The 11,581-nt window shown below is 37.9% G+C and overlaps 1 protein-coding gene across 1 annotated transcript in view; it reads left to right on the top strand.

The window, feature by feature from the left end:
* The window catches only part of LOC105222711 (28S ribosomal protein S9, mitochondrial), a 45,915-nt gene that overhangs the window by 33,573 nt on the left and 761 nt on the right, over positions 1-11,581 (top strand). The gene's annotated exons all lie outside the window — the stretch shown is intronic.

Raw genomic sequence — 11,581 nt, 5'->3', positions numbered from 1 at the left:
TTCATAAGCCTGTTAAACTGAAATTTTATTAGTTTCATATTCGTATTCGTATTTGCATTTCCATTAATTTATTGGCTCATTCGCGTTTGCAAAAGAATAAAATACACATCTTCACAGCCAATAGCCTTTATTAAGTAAAAACTTCTCATAAAACTCTTAAGTAAAAGAAAATATATAATAAATAAATTAAATGCTATATAGTCACTTACAGAAGTCAGCGATTCCAATGAAAGCATGTAACGGGTGATTTTTTTGAGGTTAGGATTTTCATGCATTAGTATTTGACAGATCACGTGGGATTTCAGACATGGTGTCAAAGAGAAAGATGCTCAGTATGCTTTGACATTTCATCATGAATAGACTTACTAACGAGCAACGCTTGCAAATCATTGAATTTTATTACCAAAATCAGTGTTCGGTTCGAAATGTGTTTCGCGCTTTAATTTTGTTCAGCGATGAGGCTCATTTCTGGTTGAATGGCTACGTAAATAAGCAAAATTGCCGCATTTGGGGTGAAGAGCAACCAGAAGCCGTTCAAGAACTGCCCATGCATCCCGAAAAATGCACTGTTTGGTGTGGTTTGTACGCTGGTGGAATCATTGGACCGTATTTTTTCAAAGATGCTGTTGGACGCAACGTTACGGTGAATGGCGATCGCTATCGTTCGATGCTAACAAACTTTTTGTTGCCAAAAATGGAAGAACTGAACTTGGTTGACATGTGGTTTCAACAAGATGGCGCTACATGCCACACAGCTCGCGATTCTATGGCCATTTTGAGGGAAAACTTCGGACAACAATTCATCTCAAGAAATGGACCCGTAAGTTGGCCACCAAGATCATGCGATTTAACGCCTTTAGACTATTTTTTGTGGGGCTACGTCAAGTCTAAAGTCTACAGAAATAAGCCAGCAACTATTCCAGCTTTGGAAGACAACATTTCCGAAGAAATTCGGGCTATTCCGGCCGAAATGCTCGAAAAAGTTGCCCAAAATTGGACTTTCCGAATGGACCACCTAAGACGCAGCCGCGGTCAACATTTAAATGAAATTATCTTCAAAAAGTAAATGTCATGAACCAATCTAACGTTTCAAATAAAGAACCGATGAGATTTTGCAAATTTTATGCGTTTTTTTTTTAAAAAAAGTTATCAAGCTCTTAAAAAGTCACCCTATATTTTACGATTTTGTTTATTGATTTTATGGCGCATAAATTAACAAATCTTGTTTCTGCAAACTACATTATTGTCTTATTGTCTACGGTAGTGCCAATGTTCATCTAGCATGTTACATACGTACATATAAATATTTGTTGAGAGGTTACATACATAGGTATGTATAGTACATACATAGATATTTCATCTTCAAGGCCTGTGAAGTTATCACATGCAAACATATGTACATATTTTATATGCCCAGAAGGAAAATCAACTAGCTATAAACTGCTGTACAACTGCTATCAGTCGCAAGCTCAACTAGTCAGGCGACTGGAATTTTTTATCTTTTAATATTTTTCGAGCCAGATTTTGGTCAAAATATGCTTTATATTAGTTCAAAAATATATCTGTCATAGTTCAATTTCTATTATGACCACAATTTAATTTGGATCCTGTGTCTTTTCTTCAACGTAACTATTCTTTATTCCTGAACCATAAAAAAAATTATAATTCTGAGTTTTTGTACTTAGTTTGAATTTAGCAAATTTTCGTTCAAATAGTATTTTTCATGATTACTTTGTTGAAGCAAGTGGTCTGTTTATAACTTCGATGTCCCATAAGATGTCCGTTGTCAGATTTTGTTCGGAATAATACACACAGATTTTTGGTTCGTGCTGTAAATGAATCGGAATTATTTTCTGAAATATAATTATCAATTAATAAAGCTTTCTTTTATGCTTTGAGTCTGACGTTTTCCGACTAGTTCGATTTCAGTCCGGAATTTCTAGTTGTAAACTAGTATATTTCTTAACTAGTTTTTTGCTTTGCTGCTGTGCCCACTTACTACATGTGTGTATGTGTGAACTAGCTACTAACAACTTTCTGTTTGATGAAGATAGCCATTATATTGCCAATGCTCATTAATGGCCAGCATCTTGAATTTCATCGCCAGTTTATGACCCAGACACGAGTTTCGTACATGTTGAAGTTTTATTATAGATGAACAGTTTTGCCGGTTTTCCCCGCTTAACATTTTTTTATCCTTCTCAATTATTGTCATTGATTAATTGGCTTAATAAGATTTGTGTATTTTCGTAAGCTGGTTGGATTGTTTTATGGTTCGCTTGAAACACATACACACTTAGTTATCAACAATATTTGGGCGGGCAACAACATTTAACAAATTTGATTGCCAAATTCGCACTATTCACACTTCTTTTATCCATATTAGTCTGCATTGCAATTAATTGATCAGCGACAGCTAGCAAAATCGCTGCTTTGGCATATTTTCACGCTTGAGATTCGAGTATTTACTACAGCGAAATTAGCGGACAAAAGCATAGCAATGTAGAATTCAAAATATTTGCGGCTTGCTGTGAGATTCTAATGGCGCATTTTGGTAAAGTTTGATATATTTTTACAGCAATGCATACTGTGGGCAAAAAGTATTAAGACTTTTTAATTTAAATTTCGCGCGAAAATCCATTTGTTGAAATTTTTTTCTATGTTGGTATGACTCAGTGACTTCTGCGCCAAATGTCACATCAAAATAATTATTAGTGTTTAGTATACGCTTGTCTTTCTGCACTACATAAAGTGCATTCGTCTTTTTTTACGATGAGTGAAATTATTTAACAAAGTCATTGGAAGTCATGGAACTCCCATTAAATTTTATGTGCGGAATCAAATTTCTGATATCGAAACGTTCAGAATGTTGGAAAATGACTTCGGTAATAATTGTTGGTTGCGAGCAAGTGTTTTTGATTGGTAGAATTTATTCAAAGTCTGTCGAGAACGCGTTGACGACGAACCACGTCCAGAACGGCCGTCAACATCAACTGATGATCAACATGTCAATAAAAAAAATGAATGGGTGCTTGAAGATCGACGATTAACATTTATAGATCTTACTGGCATCGTTGGAATATCGGAAGGATCAGCAAAACCATTTGGAAAGATCATTTCGGCCTAAGAAAAGTGAAAGCACGATTGGTTCCAAAAATTACTCAATTTTTCATAAAACAGCGTCGCGTTAACGTCTGTGAAATAATTATTTTCGACTACCAGGATATCATGAACGTATTATTACTGACGATGAGTCTTTAATATATGCTTACGACCCAGAAACAGATGATCAATCGGCGGAAAATCGTGGCAAAGATCAGCCGATGTCAAAAAATCAACGCCAAAGCAGGTCAAAAATCATGTTTATGTTGACAGTTTTCTTCGATTATCGAGGTGTGGTGCACTCCAAATTTCTTTCAACCGGCCAAACTCAAGAAGGAATACTATTAGAGTGTTATGCGACTATTGATCGAACCTATTCGTAAAAAGCGGCCGGAATTATGAGTCGATAGCTTTCGGTTTTTTCACCACGCATACTGCATTGATCATTCATGAGTTTTTAACCAATATCCTGCCACAACCACCGTATTCGAACATTTATTGTCGAAAAAGGATTTCCCTTGGCTACTCCATATAACGGGAGGTCACTTTTTGTTGAATATGCGGAAAATTTTGTTGCAAGTAGCCCACAAATATTTTTATTCATGGAAAGATTTACGCCTGAACAAAATTAAAGCTTGTGCAAGAACTGAAGTCGCTCGACTTTCTTAAGCGAGAACGCTACAAGCAAAATTGTCGCATTTGGGACGAAGAGCAACCTGAAGAGATTCAAGAGGTTTGTGGACAGGTAGAGTCATGGGTCTTATATTATACTCGTATTTCTTCAAAAATGATGCCGGTGAGAACGTAACCGTCAATGGCGAACGTTAACACATCATGATAACCGATAAGCTGGTAATCTCGGCGATATTTTGTTTCAACAAATCGGCGTCACACATCGCATCAATCAATGGATTTATTGATAGAACACTTTGGTGAGCAGATAATATCACGTTTTGGGCCGGTCCATTGGCCACCAATATGGTGTGTTATTACACCGGTGGACTTTTTCCTGTGAGAATATTTAAAGTCTAAAGCCTATGCAGATTATCCAGCTACAGTTTAGGCCTTGGAGTAAAATATCGCGCGTGCCATTCGCAATGCTGGAATGAGTCATCGAAAATTGGACTCAACAGATGTAGCATCTGAGGCGTTATATTTGAAAGAGATAATGTTCAAAAAATAAATACCACAGAATGCTCTTTTGAATAATAACAAACACTCCCCATTAAATTTGAAGTTTCTGTGTCGTTTCCTTAAAAAAGTAGGGAACCTCGAAATGGATCACGCTTTACCTAAGAATCATTGAAATTTTGTTTCAAATCGCAATCCAGTGCATCGAAAGAAACAATTTTTTCTCAACAACCGTCTATTAAGTGCTCATTTTATTGCCTTTGAACCCCTCGCCATTTAGTGCAGCCTTTTATTTTTCTTGTTGATTGATTATGGCGACAAAGCCAATTTTTACCGTTTGAGATGAGATGAATTTAATCTCTTTTTTTATTTACTGTGTACTTAGCATAGTTGGCCGCCCTTGTTAAGTTGGATTTATCTGGTTTCACTTAAGAATATATGAAACGAAAGCACCGTTGCTATTTGTACATACAAGTAGCGTTCCAAAGTAAAGAGGACTTAAAAAAAAAAAAAACAGAACAAATTGTTTTTTTCGGCAAAATCAATTTATTTTATTCAAACTAGTCTCCTGCTTCAATACTGCTTTTTGCAACGTCCAAAAGCATGACAAACGAGTGTTTTAGCTCATTGGACGGTATGGCCGCAAGCCTTTTGAATGGCTTCTATGTCTGCATAACGCTTGCCTTTCATAGGAAAATGCATTTTTTCGAAAAGGAAGAAGTCGCACGGTGCCCTATCAGTTGAATATGGGGAGTGGTTAATGGCTAAAATGTGATCAAAACCACTTTGATGATGTCCTTGGAATGTTGGATTCTGAGCAATTTTTGGTCATCAGTCAAATTGCGCGGAACAAACCGTACAAACACCTTTCGTAAGCCCGAATGTTCGGTCAAAATGCGATAAATCGATGTTTTGGAGATATTCAATTCCATTTCCATGAATTTCAATGATGATTTTGGTTGATTTTTGATGAATTTACCCACAGTTTCGATGGAATTTCCGGTGATCACGGATTTTGATTTGGCCACATGTTAATCGTCATTTATGTCCTCACGACCACTTTGAAACCACTCTGCACTCTGCTACGGGATAGGCAATCATCGCTATAAACTTGTTTCATCAATTGAAACGTTTCGGTAAAAGTTTTACCAAATTTAAAACAAAATTTAATGTTGGCTCTTTGTTCGAAGCTAATTTTCACACCGATAACACAAACATGCTGACACTGAAAACGCAATAACTGCACTTCCAATCTATGAAATGTCATGAAATTCTCACTGGACAATGGATAAAGATAGCAGATTTTAACGCACTAGTCGACATACAGATGGCGCCACCAGGGGGAGATACATTCCTGTTTACTTTGGAACGCACCTTGTATACAGTTGTCCACAAAATAATAGGAGTGTTAGATATTTCGTTTTCAAAATAGTCCTTAACATAAAAAATATTCACAAAATTAGAGAAATAAGTATAGTTCCATAATCTAGCAGCAATTTTAATTAGTTATTAGTTTATTTAATTATTGAGTTTTTGAGAAGTCCACAAAAAGTACCGCTACTCAAAAAGAAGCACGTGGAATCCCGCTTACAATTTGCAAAAGAGCATGGTTCCTGACCCGTGTCCGACGTCCCCCTTACTCAGAATATAATCGTCTATGTATATGCTATAGTGACTCGATCTGAACAATTTCTCAGAGATTCCAAACTTTATGAATATTATCCGATCTAAAAATAAAAGTTAAAAAATTTCGATCAAAAAAAAAATGTTTTTCATACAAGCATTTTATTTCCATCGTTCAGTTTGTATGACAGCTATATGTTATAGTAATCCGATATCGAACCATTGGGACAAATGAGCAGCTTCTTAGTAAGAAAAGGACATGAGCAAAATTTCAGCTCGATATCTCAAAAACTGAGGGAGTATTTTGTAATATACTTACAGACAGACGGTTGGACAGACAGCCGGACATGACTAAATCGACTCAGCTCGTCTTGCTGGTCATTTATATATATATTTTATAGGGTCACAGATATTTTCTTCTGGGTGTTACAAACTAAATATACCCTGTTCGGGGTATAAAATGAATCAGTAAATCTTTATTCAAACTTTTTTGTTCAGAACCTTATCTGTTTCAGAAGTCTCGAACCAAATAAAGCATATCTGAAATTCAAATTTAAATAAGATAGTTCACCACGTTTGAGGTTGGTGCACGAGTAGTACTCATTTTACATTTTGAAGTAGTGCTGGGTTGTTTGGTTGACATTTTCCTCGTAAAAGACAAACTTTGGACTACTTCGATATCACAATATGTGTAAATGAACTAAATTTCTCCGCCCAAATGCTTTTTCTCCGGGAAGGGATGTTGTTCTTGCTGTCAGATGTAATAACAATAAGGTCATTCACTTAATCAAAGTGACCTTTGTGAATGGACTCATGTGATCCCAACAGTGAGTTTAACCATATATTGTATAAACACATAACTAGTTAACTTATGACCAAACAACCCCTATCCATCTATCAATAGAGATACCCTTGAAAGAAAAAAGTTTTTTTTAAGTATTACAGCAAATATCATACAAGTGTAGTGTGAAGTGGGAGCCAAGTCACGAAGGTGACGATTGTTTGTTTGATGACAGGAGATATTTCGTCTTGCGCTCGGTTATTACCAGACCCATTTGCTTCGCTTCCTTATCCAACCTGGAGAAAGCAAAACTAACGGCGTGGTTGTTATGGCCAATGATATCAATGTCACCAGTTACGACTGCAGTTGTACACTCTTTTAGAAGATTGTACCTGCTCGATTAAGTTTTGGAGCTCGAATCATTTTCTCCAGAAGCTTTTGGTATTGCTCAACGTCAGTTTACACAACCGTATAAGTTTTAGGGGGATACCAAATTCAGCAGCGGTATAGAAGCAGTTCTTTTTCGTGCTGTGAGTGCATGGTGAATATCTAATCACTTGTTGATTTTCTAGGTCTAAAATCACACTGATAAGGTCCAATCCGTTTGTGGACGGTGGGCTTTAATCTTTCACAAAGCTTACTTAAATTCCAATCGTCGGGCATGCTTTCGTCCGAGCATATTCTTCTTATGTTTTCTAGTAACATTTAAAATCGTTTAATCAAGTATTTTGAAAAAGAGTTGAGTCACTTATTCCACGGCAAACAATCGGATTCAAAGTTATTTGCAATTCTTATGAATATCGCTGCAGTGTAGCTAGTCAAGCAGTTGTGGTACTACTAGTTCCAGTCCATCGCAACACAGCAATGTAGCATAAGAATTTCTCAGAGCTGCGCCAGCATTTATGTAATATTTTATTACAATGCTAAAAATGATAATTGATTTGCATAAGTCTTCACTGTGTTGCTGGAAGAATGCCGTTTAACAGCTACGGCGTTGCTTATAACCACTAACATACATATGTATGTATGTAGTATGTGCAAATGTAATGATTACTTGTCACCGGCCGGATTGACTTTAGTAAACGGTATTGGCGAAGCTTGGTTGCTGACACTGGCGGATTTGGTCGGAATTTATACATTTTTCTTTTTACTATTCATCGATACATTGCACTAGCCTTTCATTGGTTCAGTTCTCCCGTACGTATGAGTAATATTTAATTACCGTTTGTCAATTCAACGCAACAAAAGTAATTACTGTTCACAAACACTTGCTTTGGCATAGAATGGGAGTACATTTATTTCCTCGAAGTTGTTTAATTTTTTTTGTATGCTATTCTCGGTTCGATTGTTTAAAATGTTGTATAACCGTTGAAGCGAAAAATTTACATATGTACATAACTGTATCTCGCATGGTTAGATAAGTGTAGGAGTGTGTAAATGACGATACTCGACCAAAAAATATGTACACTTTAAGCCTTCCATACTAATCGAAGCCTAATTTATGCCGTGCACTAGAAATGTAGAAATCGGGCAACAGGGTGGGTGTTTCGTTAAATTAAGATAATAAATGAAACAATGATGTGAAGCTGCGGCAAGCTGGCGGACAGAGGTAATGCTCGAAAATTCTACGAAAAGATGCGGCAACTAACAAAAGACCGGAGCATACCATTGTAGAACCCCCAGAGGGGATCTGGTAATACTAAAGTTATGGAGGGAACACTTCTCCAAGTTGCTGAATAGCAGTAAAAGCATAACACCAGGAAATGAATAAGGCTTCTCAACATCGCATATAAGGTTCTATCGAGTGTGCTGTGTGAAAGACTGAAGCTCACCGTCAACAAACTGATTGGACCTTATCAGTGTGGTTTCAGGCCTGGAAAACCTACAATCGTCTAGACTTTCACCACGCACCATATCTTGGAAAAAATCCGAAAAAAAGATCGACATAGGTTGTCAAATATCTCTCTTCTGCCTTTTTGTCTTTCGAATTTCACGGCTATGTATGCAGCGCTACAGAGCTCGTATCTGGCAATACCATATATCTTTGAAAGGTCTTGATATAACCTACAAAATGACGCTATGCATGTTTAGTTGGGATATTGTGAAACGTTCTGTGAGATTTATGGTGTTTTGGAGGATGGTACTCTATCACATCGAACTGCGTAGGAATGGTTTCGGCGATTCAGAGCGGGTGAAAACGACGCCATGGATAAGCCAGCCGGCGGAAGACCTCTGACGACGAATACCGTTTAAATTATAGAGAAGATTGGGTTAGACCGGCATGGGGCATCTCGTGACATCGCCCAGTAGATGGGAGTTAGTCACCAAACCATTTTAAACCATCTGCTAAAGGCTTGATACACAAAAAAGCTTGATGTTTGGATGCCACATGATTTGACGCATAAAAACCTTCTGGACCGAATCAACGCCTGCGATATGCTGCAGAAACGGAACGAACACGAACCATTTTTGAAGCGGATAGTAACTGGCGACGAAAAACGGATCGCATACGACAATATCAAGCGAAAATGGTCGTGGTCGAAGGCCGATGAATCGTCCCAAACCGGAATTGACGGCCCGGAGGGTTTTGTTGTGTGTTTGGTGGGTTTGGAAGAGAATCATCCATTATGAGCTGCTCCTATATGGACAGAGGCTTAATTCTACCATTACTGCCAACAACTGGACCGCTTGAAGCAGGTAATCGACCAAAAGCGTTCAGAATTCGCCAACAAGAAGGGTGTAGTGTTCCACCAGGACAACGCTAGACTACACACTTCGTTGATGACTCGTCAGAAGCTACAGTAGCTCGGATGGGAGGTTTTATCGCATCCACCATATAGCCCGGACATAGCGCCAAGGGACTACCACCTGTTCCTGTCCATGGCGAACGCTCTTGCTGGTGTCAAGTTGAACTCAAAAGAGGCTTTTGAAAAGTGGCTGTCCGAGTTCTTCGCAAATAAGGAGGGGGCTTCTACGAGGGGGGTATTATGAAGTTGCCGTCTAGATGAAAGCAGTTTATCGAACGAAACGGCACATATTTGAACTAAATCCGATCACTGTAACACTTTTTATAAAGCATTGAATAAAGAGCAAATAAGCGGAAGGGAAAAATCCCCTCTTCACCAACTTCTAAGCTGCTTTTGACAACATGAAAAGGAGCTGCCTTTATGCTGCTTTGTCTGAATTTGATATCCCCTCAAAACTAATACGGCTGTGTCGACAACCGTGCCGACAGCTTTGCTTTCTCAAGACTGGATAAGGAAGCGGAGAAAATGGCTCTGGTAATGAACGAGGATAAATTTCCTTTCATCAAACAAACAGTCGTCGCACTCGCGACTAGTTCGCAAGTCATGCGGTTGTAAACTCAGCAGTGTCTATGCCAATAAAGAAGAAGAACAGATTAACCACCGTTTCAATTTTAGCTTTTTAAAACCATTTGTTGAAAAGTATTTTTTCATTTTTTTGGTTCTTATTTGGTGGCCAAAGAGTAGGTAACTATTTATTTGGCGACTTGTGTAATTGCATAGACAATTTTACTGAGGTACCTAGGTATACATATGTCAGTATAAGCAAATGCAATATACTTGTATGTAAATGCTGGCACAGGAAATTGTATTGTTATGGAAATTACGAATTTTCACATTGCCATGAAATTGAATTTTTCATTATTTGGCATTTAATCGGTCAAATGAAATACTATTTCGACTTTCTATGCGCGAATGTATGTATTACTAGTGTGTGTACCAATATGTAAAGGCAGTGTATACGTGCAAATCAAAAAAATCAGATTTGAGCAAAAGCGACAGTCTGTCGATGATTAATTGTACTTATTTGTAATTGTTCTGAATTTTGTGGTTGTTCGTGTTCATTGTGCGACTGTCTGTCTTTGTTCCAAAATAAACTGGCCTGGGAGAGTGTTTGTATATTTTGCAACAACAATAAGAATGTTTATTTACATACATTTATGTATTAACTATCTTTTTGCATCACAAAACTTTTTCCTGTCATTTTCACACATTTAAGTTGGTTGGGAATTGCATGGCTCTCACTTGTAGAGTTCCATAATTCAGACCAAAGGGAGAGGGGTGTCAGATGAGTAGAGTTGGTGGGGCATGCAAAGAGGTGGCCAGTGTCATGCGGAGACTCATTGACGCAGGACATGTATTGGATATGTCAGGGTCTATTCTGGATAAGGAGAAGTTTAATCTGCTACAGTATCCAAAACGAAGCTGCGCAAAGGTCACTCTCGTTTCTCGCGGCAACTCGAACTTTTCGTCTGCAATGGGTGGTGGTTTGACTCATAAGGAGACGAAATATGTAAAACACCTGACTTTTTGTTACCTCATTGCCGGTGCAAGCAATTGAAGAACTGCTCTTAAATCTCTGTCTATCTCGAGTAGACACGCCAAGCGGATGGATATCAAATTCGTTGGTCATATCTCTACTATAGCCAGAGATAGTAGATCGCCAAGGTTCTCAAACTCTCTCTGACCAGTCTTCGGATACTCGATACGAAGAAAATCGGAAGAATATAAAACTACTGCAACCTGAGAAACAAGCGAATCTAGGGGAGTCTTATCAGCCCATAATTTTCCTTTTCCTAGAAATGAAGAACTAGGCTTTGCTTCTCACGAACTTCACACACCATCTGATTCCATCCAGCCAATAACCAACCGTAAAGAGCACAACATCGCCACAGCACATATGTACACGTCAAGATAACTCATCGGCTTGATTAAAAATCCCACTCTAAGAGGATCATCCTAGTAGTCGTGAACTTGTTAAAAGTCATTGTCAAAGTCGTTATCAATCTCGGAACTTTACTAGCGGATATCGATGAAACCAAGCTTATCCCAGGTCTGATAAAGATATGGACCATGAAATCATCATCTGTGCTACAACGAACTCGGGCACTGAAATTGATAACAGTGAATTTATATTTAA

The sequence above is a fragment of the Bactrocera dorsalis genome, chromosome 2 (genome assembly GCF_023373825.1).
Source record: "Bactrocera dorsalis isolate Fly_Bdor chromosome 2, ASM2337382v1, whole genome shotgun sequence".
Taxonomy (NCBI): domain Eukaryota; kingdom Metazoa; phylum Arthropoda; class Insecta; order Diptera; family Tephritidae; genus Bactrocera; species Bactrocera dorsalis.
This window is presented reverse-complemented; position numbering and strand designations above follow the sequence as displayed.